An 11,755-nucleotide genomic window follows, 5' to 3' on the forward strand; every position below is an offset into this window, starting at 1 on the left:
GGAGTGAGCCTGCAAATAATCAATCTGCTCCAAAATTCCTGTCTTCCTGAGCCTTTGCATTCTTCCTTCTATGTTATGATAAAAAAAAAAAAAGTTCCAACATTTTAACCTTCTAGAATGTAGGTCATTGTTGAACACACTTTTTGCTCAACTAACCAACTAAGGCCTTAGTGCTATTTTCAGGTATTCAAGCAACCCTATTAAATATAGATCTCTGGTAGGTACACCCACACTGAAGAATGTGGCCCAGTCCCATATTATATTTTGTCATCTTTTATCTAATTCTCTTAAAATCTAGTACCTCACACAATTCCCTGATTTTTGCTGACATCAATTAACAAAATCTTGCAAATATTTTGAAGTGCCAGCTAATTCCTCCTGGGCCAGATTTTATATATATTCTAGGAAAGGCTGAGCACTGACTCTAATTAGTAAGGTCAGGAGAAACTAAGGGCATGACTAAATCTGGAAGAAAATGGGCTACCTTTGCAGGGCAAGTACCTCAGGTGATTTACTCCAGATCATCAAGTAATAGAAGGCTAGGCTACAATACTCAGAGGAAGCAGAGGAAGGAGGCTTCTGTTGCTGGCAAGAGACTCAGGTGTTTCAAATTTCTCAGTGTAACCCAACCCACGCAGATGCCTTAAAAGTTTTCTGATTCTCTTGATTTTTTTTTTTTTTTTTTTGAGATGGAGTCTCGCTCTGTCGCCAGACTGAAGTGCGGTGGCACAATCTCAGCTCACTGCAACCTCCATGTTCCAGGTTCATGCGATTCTCCTGCCTCAGCCTCCCAAGTAGCTGGGAGTACAGGTTCATGCCACTATGCCCAGCTAATTTTTTTTTTTTTTTGTATTTTTGGTAGAGATGGGGTTTCACCATGTTGGCCAGGATGGTCTCGATCTCCTGACTTCGTGATCCGACTGCCTCGGTCTTCCAAAGTGCTTGGATTAATAGGCGTGAGCCACCACGCCTGGCCTGATTCTCTTGATTTAAAGCCAGGAGCTTACATGTGTGATTTTTTTGGCTTGTTTGCTTATTTTTTTTTTATCTGTAAGCCATCAAATGCAATTAAAATGATGATTTCATCTTATAGTCTTGTAATCACCATTATGAATGAAGAGTGAAAGGCAGTTACCACTTGGTTACACGAGCTTTGCTTTAGAAGGCCCATACCACAAATAAACCTAGCTGGCTATCTGAGAAATTGGAAAAGCGATTGCATACTATAGATTACTAGTACTCCAATTACCATTAGCAAATTGTTCAATACTGTATTCAAGGCCAAATGCCACGATCAACGCAAGTCCCTGGACCCAATGTTGGTAACCCACCCATTTTCTGTTATCAACTCTCCTTTATTCACTTCAAGCATGAACTCTTTATTCAGTCAGGATTGAGTCAGGCAAACAGAAAGCACAGCAGTTATTTCAACAGAATATTTAATACATATCTTGAAAGACTGAAAATAAAGAAGGAAACAGCGAGGTAGCACATATTTTAAATGTTGGAAGCAGCCACCATCCCTAGGGCTGGGAGAACAAAAGAGACTTCCTTGGTTCTGTTTCTATGATCTTTTAGATTCAAATAAATACTTTTTAGAAAGTGATACAAACTTTCAATTTACACTCTCCATGTTGAAGTACATTTTTCACCTTTTTTTTTTTTTTAACAAACGACTTTGAAATATTTTGTTTTCCCAATGACAGCTACTTATTGAGAATATGAGAACCTAAAAGATGGAGAAGGAACCCCATGGAGCAATGGAATAAGCAGTGCCTGCTGGTGCTGTAACCAGTGAGGTGGCACAGTGAGGCTAGTTTTAGGAATACCAGCAACAGCTGGAAACCAGAAGCAACTGCTTCTGGAATTACCCACTGCTGTGGAGGTGAAGCGCATTATGAGGTCAGGCTGACAAGGGAAGCAAACAGAAAAGAAAGGGGAAGGTGCTTTTTTTTCCATCCTGCTTTGCAACTCTATATGGTACTCTCTTGGCAGATCCTAATGAGTAGCAAGCTGGAAAAGGAGAAATGTTCTTTTAAGAGCCTCAGTCCCAGTCCAGCATCGTAGAAGAGAGTGGCACATTTAAACACAAAAGACAACAGTTTAATGACTGGGACAGTTTTCTTCCTTGTTTACTAGATGGAGAATGCCTAATCTGTTTTTGGTTTTGTTTTTTTTGTTTGTTTGTTTGTTTTTTGAAACAGTGGCCCGATCTCAGCTCACTGCAAGCTCTGCCTCCCGGGTTCACGCCATTCTCCTGCCTCAGCCTCCCGAGTAGCTGGGACCACAGGCGCCCGCCACCTCGCCCGGCTAGTTTTTTGTATTTTTTAGTAGAGACGGGGTTTCACCGTGTTAGCCAGGATGGTCTCGATCTCCTGACCTCGTGATCCGCCCGCCTCGGCCTCTCAAAGTGCTGGGATTACAGGCTTGAGCCACCGCGCCTGGCCGCCTAATCTGTTTTTATTTATCTTTGCAGCCACTTGAATAATTAAGAATAAAATGTCATATCTAGGATGTGTTCAGCAAATATTTCTTGGATGGTTGAATGAAGGTTAGGAAGAAGATAGTTTAGATCACATTTTCAAGAACTGTGAATTTAGAAGCACTGAGTGTAAATATGAGTCCTGCTCTTGTTCATATGTCTGTGATTTTTGTCAGTCACCCTTCTAAGCTTTTTACCTCTAGAACCTCATTGAACCTGTAGATTAGCCCTCTAAGGTATATGCCATTATTATAAAGATGACAAACACAGGCTGACAAATGTTAAAAGCCTTCTCTAAGGTTCTGGAATGAATGTGGCAATTTACCACAGTGTTAAAGAAAATGAGCTTGAGAGACAGAAGGACCTGGATTTGAAACCCAATGACCTACTCTCTTTTTCCCTCTATCAAAGGAATTTTATAATTGGGCTTCAAAAATTCCTTCTGGAAAATCTTTAGCATTCTCAGTGATAATGTTGCTGCTATGGGTGAAAATGTTCTGTTCTCATTTAGAGTGAAGGAAAGCTTTATTGAGTAATGTTTTTGACAATACATTGGTTAGTTTTTGAGTTCAAGTCAAGGAGTTAAATATATTGATTTATGACAGAAGTACTCAATAATTAGGTGGCAGGAATGATACCCTAAGTACCTCTGCCAGCCAACAACTAAACTTTATGAAAAAGAATATTAAAAGCAAACAAATTATTAAATGAATGTCAAGAGTGGGCATTTCAGAATATAAATTAATTCACTAGAAAAAAATATGCTAACATACATATCCACATGCAGAGACAGAGATGGCAACTGACAGAAAATTATGGCATTTTAAACACAATTCCTATCTATTCCTTTGAGGACCACTAAACATCTTGAGAAACTGGTGGTCTTATTTATGCTTCGTACACTCATTTGTCTGTGTATTGTTTCAAGAGTCCTTCCAAAATGTAATTAGTTTGTGAGCAAGCTAGTGCAATCCTTTCCTCCAATATTAACATCTTTTAAATTCAAATAAATGCACCAAAGGGGGGCATAAGCAAATCTCAAATTTGGATTTTCTTCCTTAAAGAGCTTTCTCTCACCAAGTACTTTACATTTTGTTTCTAAGGGATATCTAAGCATATTCACTGCATAATGCACCCATATTCATCTCTAACACTTTCTATTTTGAAGGGGCTTATACACATTAACCCACCTATTATACTATAACTGCATGCTGCTTTCAATGAGTAGGCAGGAAAACAGCTGCAGAGCAGTTAAGTGGGATGGCTACAAGTCGTATACATACCCACCTTCCTGTAATATTAGAACATGAGACTTTAACCAACTACATTGCCCTCCATTTTAAATGAAAAGAAAAGGGGAATGGAGGGGAAAAGAAAGTCAGAGACATTAAAACATTTTCAAAATCATTTTTATAGCTTGTACTCCAAGCCAATATTTTGAATTATTCCTTCAAATAAACATACTCAGCCAGGCGCGGTGGCTCATACCTGTGATCCCAGCTCTTTGGTAGGCCAAGGATCACGGGGTCAAGAGTTCAAGACCAGCCTGGTCAACATGTGGAAACCCCATCTCTACTGAAAATACAGCCATCTCATTACTAGGTATATACCCAAAGGATTATAAATCATGCTGCTATAAAAACCGGACACATTTATGTTTATTGTAGCACTATTCACAATAGTAAAGATTTGGAATCAACCCAAATGTCCATCAGTGACAGACTGGATTAAGAAAATGTGGCACATATGCACCATGAAATACTATGCAGCCATAAAAAAGGATGAGTTCGTGTCCTTTGTAGGGACATAGATGCAGCTGGAAACCATTATTCTCAGCAAACTATTGCAAGAACAGAAAACCAAACACGCACGCATGTTCTCACTCATAGGTGGGAATTGAACAGTGAGATCACCTGGACACAGGAAGGGGAACATCACACACCGGGTTCTATTGTGGGGAGGGGGGAGGGGTGACGGATGGCATTAGGCGATATACCTAATGTAAATGACGAGTTAATGGTTGCACGACACAAACATAGCACATGTATACATATGTAACAAACCCGCATGTTGTGTACATGTACCCTAGAACTTAAAGTATATATAAAAAAAAAAAAATTAGCTGGGCATGGTATAATCCCAGCTCCTTGGGAGGCTGAGGTAGAAGAATTGCTTGAACCTGGGAGGTGGAGGTTGCAGTGAGCCAAGGTTGCACCACTACACTCCAGTCTGGGCAACAGAGCAAGACTCAATGTCAAAACAACAACAACAACAAAAAAAACTCTTACCATATGATCTAGAAATCACGCTCATTGGTATTTACCCAAATGAGCTGAAAACTTACATATATACAAAAGACTGAAGATTAATGCTTATAGCAGCTTTATTTATGATTGTCAAAAGTTGGTAGCAACCAAGAGGACCTTCAGTGGATGAATGAATAAAGAAACTGTGGCTCATCCATACAATAGAGAACAATATTCAGCAATGAAACGAAATGAGCCCTCAAACCATAAAAAGATATCGAAGAACTTTAAATGCATGTTGATAAAGAAAAGCAAATCAGCAAAACCTACCTACCATATTCCAACTACATGACATTCTGAGAGACAAAACTATAGATATATTAAAAGATCAGTGCTTGTCAGGTGTTATGGAGAAGGAATTGAGGAAGGCATGACTAGGTGGTGCACAGGAGAATTGAACGGCAGTGAAACTGTTCTGTCTGATACTATAAACGTGGATATATCTCATTATACGTTTGTCAAAATTTATGTAATATATATTACAGAGAGTCAACTCTAATATAAACTATGAAGTTAAGTTAATAACGGTGAATCAATAATGGTTCTTCCATTGTAACAAATATACCACACTAATGCAAGATGTTAATCATAAGGAAAACTGGCAGAGATGGGAGGATGACTGGTACATAGGAACCCTCTTCTTTTCCATCATTTTTTGTAAAGCTGAAATTGATTTGAAAATAAAGTCTGTTTATTAAAAAAAATAAATTGTGTGCCATAGATGTTTGAAACCCATTTGCTTTGCCTGCCATAAAACAATGTTAGCTATACATAATGCCTCACTACTGGATCTTCTCTCATTTTATTTCTGCCAAGGATAGGTGAGAATGGATAACTTTTAACCTATGAGTGATATTAGTATATCTGGTAGACAGGTAAAAACACTCACTCTCTTTTACACCTTATTCATATTATGATTAATAAAATCATGTTCTAATCTGATTCATTATCTTCCTCTATTCTCAGTAACTTGGGCCAAAATCCTCTCATTCACAAGTTAGAGTGACTGCAGTTTAGTAAACAGCAGGTCTGGCTCGAGGATGAAGGTACATGACTCAAGACAGAGTCCTAATGAACAGGAAATAATGCAACAGAAGAGGCATCCTACGGACCTATCTGAAGTCATATCTAAGCAAATTTAAATGTAAAATAACCAGATATAATGGCAGTGCCTTTCTCTCTCTCTCTCTTTCTCTTTCTCTCTCTCTCTCATCCCGCCACCCCGCCCACCGTGTGTGTGTGTGTGTGTGTGTGTGTGTGTGTGTGTGTGTGGGAGTTGGAGGAAGGATCGAATATAGAGGATACTTTGAGAAAATAAATGAAAGTTACAGTACACAAATCATGGTACACAGTACAGGTGATTCTATTTCTATGTTACTCAGACTTTATAAAAACAACTATACCCAGATATACACACACATTCTCATCCAATCATATGCACACATAGTTTCACAAAGACAAATAGGCCAAGGAGTAACTTCGTAGAGAAAACAATTCAGTTCATTGATCATAACAACAAGAGAGCAAATAGAAACTGACATATACTTTTGAATTATTAACATCATCTAAATCCATTAGATTAAACCCAATAGACATGAGTCCTCTTGTTTCCTTATAAAGCCTGATATCAACCTATTACATTAAAAATTACCCATTTCAGTTACTCATTTTTCTACTTCCCACATCTCTAGAGAGAATTTTCCTCATACTCTGTGAGAAATATTGAATATTGAATATAGAATATAGAAATATTGCATGACTGTGATACCTCTACATCTTTATCATTAAATAGAGAACATGAATATATCCCTATCATTGTTACGATTGTCTCTTGGTTCTTGTCCAAATTTTGCGACATACAAAAGTTTCTATACAGTTGTTGCATTTTCATTTATTTGTCTTATTTTCAATTTTAACCCATCTCCATTTCTGTGCTACTTTAATATAAAAGATAATCTCTTTTTAGAAGACATTAAAGTCCTTAATACATTTTTATTTATGGTTTGCATCAAAAACATAGCATTGGAATTCTCACTCAAGTCACATTGCTTAATAGTTAATATTATCAACATCTAATTTTGTGAAAAAGAAGAGCATTACCTCATACACCAGTAGATGTGGAATGATTTCCACATAACTTTGTGTATTGTATATGCTAGTTGCATTCAAAATTCACAATTTTCAGGGTATGTAAGTTTTCAAACAGAGAAAAAAAAATCCTATGTATTTACTCTGAAAACACCAGTAAAGGAGATATCTTTACCATTTTCACATTTCCATTTTATTTGAGCAACTGCTTTTCTACACTGATAAGTCAAGGAGCTATTCAATAAATGATTGAATTCCACAATTCATTGCTTAGAATTCCTCCTTTTCTCTCACTTCTCAAAAGAAATGTCACTCACATTGTGTATGTCACTTCTTTCTCTTTCCATGAGCTAGCATCATTTGAAAAAAGCTTAGACTGACTAGGTAAGTTGCCTGTTTATAGACTCATTATTAAATGCTGCATCACACCCAAACAAATCCCGCAGTAAGAGAAGATCTCCAGCTGCTGTAGAGATGGGATGAATGTGTTTCCACTTACTAAGAAAGTCTACAGTGCAATTCAATATACATAGCTTTCAAAAGTGATAAGGGAAATATCTTTTCTTCCCATAATAAGCCCTCCCATGAACCTCTGTGTATATAATGACAACTTTATATAATGCCAGCATACAGTATCTTCTGGAATTTAAAAATGCATTTTCTATGCCTGTGTGGATAGTAAAACATTCTTTTATCTTCAATTCTTCCGTGCCTATTTTTGTAAAAGAAAAGAAAAAAAAGGTAATATTCTCTTTTTAGCTGCCTGCTGATCTCTTCTCCTGAAACCAAACTGCATGGAAGCCACAGAGTCATTGAGTTTCTGTGCTGTCCCTAGAGATGTGGAGATCATGTAAAGAATGTTTCTTCCCTCAGGTTTGGCCTTATTTTTATATTTCTTATGATACTGTTTGTGTAATGTATTATCTTTACATTTGCCTAAAATAGGTCATATTAATATTTCAAGCCATTGTTTATATACAAGAATATTTTAAAGACAGTAAGTTTGAAAATCATAGGATATATGTCATTTTCCTGTGAAAATAAAGACTTCGTATTGATCTTAAATGTTTCTTTGTGTGGGGATAAGAATAAAGCTACTTTTAAAAGTATTCACATTATAAAAACAGGGAAAACACTTCAAGAAAGCTCTATAACCTCTTTCAGTGGTTTGATGAGTATAACACAGGAAGAAAGAGCCCCCTAATGGCTCAGATATCTATAAAAACAGAAGAGGTTGTACTTTCTCAATTCTTGTTTAACAATGGCTAAAATGAGTAATCAGGAAAGATATCTGATGCTATGGAAGCGAATGGACAGTTGAATAAAAGGTCAACTAGAGCTCTCTCAACAATGCAAACAACAGTGTGAAACCCTAAGATGAACTGGCGAAGTAAGCTGTTAGATTTCAGACTGAGGGTGATGCTTACATATGTGACTCCTAGCACACCTGTCTCCCTCAATTATGTTTGCGGAGAAGCACTGATCTGGAACTCAGGAGACATATTCATTACACAGTTGGAAAGTGTGAAATGTTTTTTAAAAACACTTTCTTTTTTCCAATCATTGACCATTTCCTGTTAATAATAGGGGAAATCAAATTTCTTACCGGAGAAATTACAGAATTTGTAAGAAAACAAAAAAGGGAATCAAAGTAATATTGAGTATAAGCTAAGAAGAATGTCCTAGTGCAAGAAGCACACAGTGCTAAGAAATTACTTTAAAAGTATTTTTGAAAGAAGAATATGCCTATTCACAGAAAAAAAAAATTTAGCATTGATGTTACATCTACTTATGCTAGAAATTTAATGGTCTCATAAAAACATACACAATGCAATTAGAATTACGTTTTTATTTTTATTTTTTAAATTGCATATAAGTCAATATGGCCCATAAGTAAGTACCAGGAGGAAACTGAACTGTATAAAACAACTTGGATACTTAAGGTTGTTGCAACAAAAATTATAAAATTTAAAGTAATTTTGTACATTAAACTTAAAAATGAGTAGAAGAATTAGTTAAAACAAAGTTACATCCATGAATGAGATGTCAGATTATTTGCATAAATAAAATGGAATTATTAAAATATAATTTTGAATACAATTATTAAAAGCAATCTTACCATTATAAGCAAAACAACTAAACAAGGTTATAATAGATTTAAAACAAATTCTGTGTGGGAATTTGGCATTATACTGCAACAGTATACATAAATATATGGTTTACTGTGCCAGTCACCACTCTCAGTTAATGGTTTGGCATTTGTTGCCCAAATATAATACTTAAATATATATATATGTATACACACACACACACACACACACACACACTTTTTTTAAACAAATGACTTAACTTAAAAACAAAAACATCACTATTCTCAAATACGTATCTCTATTTCCTAAGATCAACTGTACTTTCCAAAATTTATACCAACAATTCAGTTATTCACTTCTGATATGATTATATCAATAGAATACCAAGGTAGCTGTAATAATACTTGCATTATTAGGAACCATCTAAATATCATCTTGCATTTAGAAAACAAAACGAACGTCATGAAAAATAGTGTTTTTCAAACATGCATTTTTAATTAAAATACAAATAAGGGTGAATAAAACACACAAAAGCAACTATTTAGAGTATGTATTAATTCTAAATTCAGACATATTGGCTACCACTAAGGTTGGCAATCATGTTCTTGTTTGAAACACTGAACAACATATTAAAAAGTTTTGCTGACTTATCACAGAAAGCAGTTTGTTCTTTGATAAGAGGAGTGACTCAGGAAACTTCACTCAAAAGGACAGTTAGAGCAATTATCAGGGTAAAATATCTCTTAATTAATCCAAAAGCAAATAAATTGACATAAAATGTCACAAACCATTCCAGTTCCAGTAAGCATTAAATAAGTCCTTTCTGTCACAATGTTTTCTCCTTAGCAGTTGATATCTGTGACCTATAAAACTGAGGTCAATCAAATACATCAGGACTGCATTGCCCCAGCTCATTATTTCTAGTCCAACCCATCAATCTCCTCAGATATCATTTAAAAAACTCTATTCTTCCCAGCAGAGGATATAATATGTGCGAAGTTCCCATATATTCACAGATACTTAACCGGCACGTAGCATCACTGTCATGCAAAACATTAATTGATGCTACTGCAGGTAAGTAATGAACTCTAAAGTAGCTAAACATCTCCAGAATCATATTTCTTTGCCTTAGCTCAATACTTTCTTAAGCACAAATGCTGACCATCAATAGCCACAATAAGAGGGCACTCTAATGTCACATCATTTAAGAAATATTGTGTTTGTATTGAAGAGTTAAAACTGCAATCAAAAGACAGATTTAGGAAAAAAAAAACCCACTAGCAATCACTGAAAAGCATGATAGTATCTATGTCTGCAGAAAATATAATAATTGATAGATAACATTAATTGTCCTTTCTTTATATGCTATTATTTACCAAAGTTGCTTAATAGCTAAAAACAATATTTATAAACATATTGTAAGCTTGTCCCAAAAAATGTACTTTGTAATGTAAACTTGGCTTATTTTTCTTCTTTATGTGGAGTATCTGCTACAGAAACTTATAATGTAGTGATCTTATTTTTGAAAAAAATCTGTACCTGGAGATTTTTTTTAAAAGCAAATATATTAATATAAACACAGTATTCATTTCCATCTTTCTAAATCAACATACTTGTGTATAGAATTTCCTTTAATGCATCACTGCAAACTCAGTTTTAAAAACATGCAAAGCTATGAGGTATTTTGCTGTGAATAATTAAAAAGAAATACAGAGATAAAAATTGAATTTCCTTACCTGGAGTGTGAAACCGTTCCTGTTCAATGCTGGAAGAAAGTGGAACTGGAAAGGGAACTTGATTTTTGTTTTCTTCTCAAAATCTGCTTTAATGATGCGGGAGTAAGATGAGCTATTCCAAGGTGAAGTCTGTTATTTCTTGCTGGAGCTCAGAGCTGACATGTGAAAAGAAAGGCACCTCAGTAAGTTGTTCACTGAGGGAGCTACAGAGCAAGATTATCCGGCACAAGCAGTCACATAGTGATGCTATGGAACGTGCACTGGCTTCCTCCCCACCTTGCGTTCCTCTCTCTCTCTCCTTCTTTTTTTTTTTTTCTCTCTCTCTCTTTCCTTTTCACCCTGACGCTCGCTCAGCTCTGAGTCTCAGCTCCTGCTGCCGCTGTATAATCAATCTAGCCTGTCTGAAGCTAATAGTCCCCTATTTAACCAGCCAATCAATGGCAAGGATTCCACTGCTAGTCCCAAGAGTCTTTTCCAAGAGTGGTACAAACAATAAGAGTTTTGCCAGCAGTTTAGCCAAGTATTTTTCATTATTTTATCTCCCTTAGAGATAGGGCTTGAGAGGGCAGAGGCTCAAAGCAAGCTTAGTGTTACTGCTGATTTTTGCATTTTAAAAATTTACTCCTTCCTAACCAGCTGATACTTATAATTATCCTCACCTCCTATCTATTATCATAATAAAAATTGCTGCAGAGTAGCCATGTGTGATAGGATTTCTCATTCAAACACGTAGGAATATATTCAGTAACAAAATTATATACACTAACAAATGCTTGTTGCTAGAAACAATAATGCCTCCAGTAGCCCTTATGAGGAGGATCAATTAAAGAACACCTCATAATACTGATTTATTTTGAACGTTATCTATTTTTATTTTAGAAAATCATGGTAAATAATTTTGTTTCTCCTAAGGAACAAGAGGTGATGTTTGTAGATGTTTTTGAACGAGGGTCTGAGTCAGACTTCAGTATATAAAACATTTTTTCAATTTTAAAGCATTAATCTACAAAAGGATCCCTCTGAATGTATCAAATAGAGCATTTCACACCTGAT

At 35.8% G+C, this 11,755-nt stretch overlaps 1 protein-coding gene across 2 annotated transcripts in view; it reads right to left on the minus strand.

Moving 5' to 3' along the window:
- The window catches only part of CDH18 (cadherin 18), a 1,104,333-nt gene extending 1,093,222 nt beyond the window's left edge, over nucleotides 1–11,111 (minus strand). For both annotated transcript variants that reach the window (XM_017959458.3, XM_017959453.3), the window contains exon 1: nucleotides 10,703–11,111. The gene's annotated coding sequence lies outside the window, so the exon portion shown is untranslated. The remainder of the gene's footprint in view (nucleotides 1–10,702) is intronic.
- Nucleotides 11,112–11,755: the final 644 nt, after the last annotated feature.

This window comes from Papio anubis, chromosome 5 (genome assembly GCF_008728515.1).
Source record: "Papio anubis isolate 15944 chromosome 5, Panubis1.0, whole genome shotgun sequence".
NCBI classification, from domain to species: Eukaryota; Metazoa; Chordata; class Mammalia; order Primates; family Cercopithecidae; genus Papio; species Papio anubis.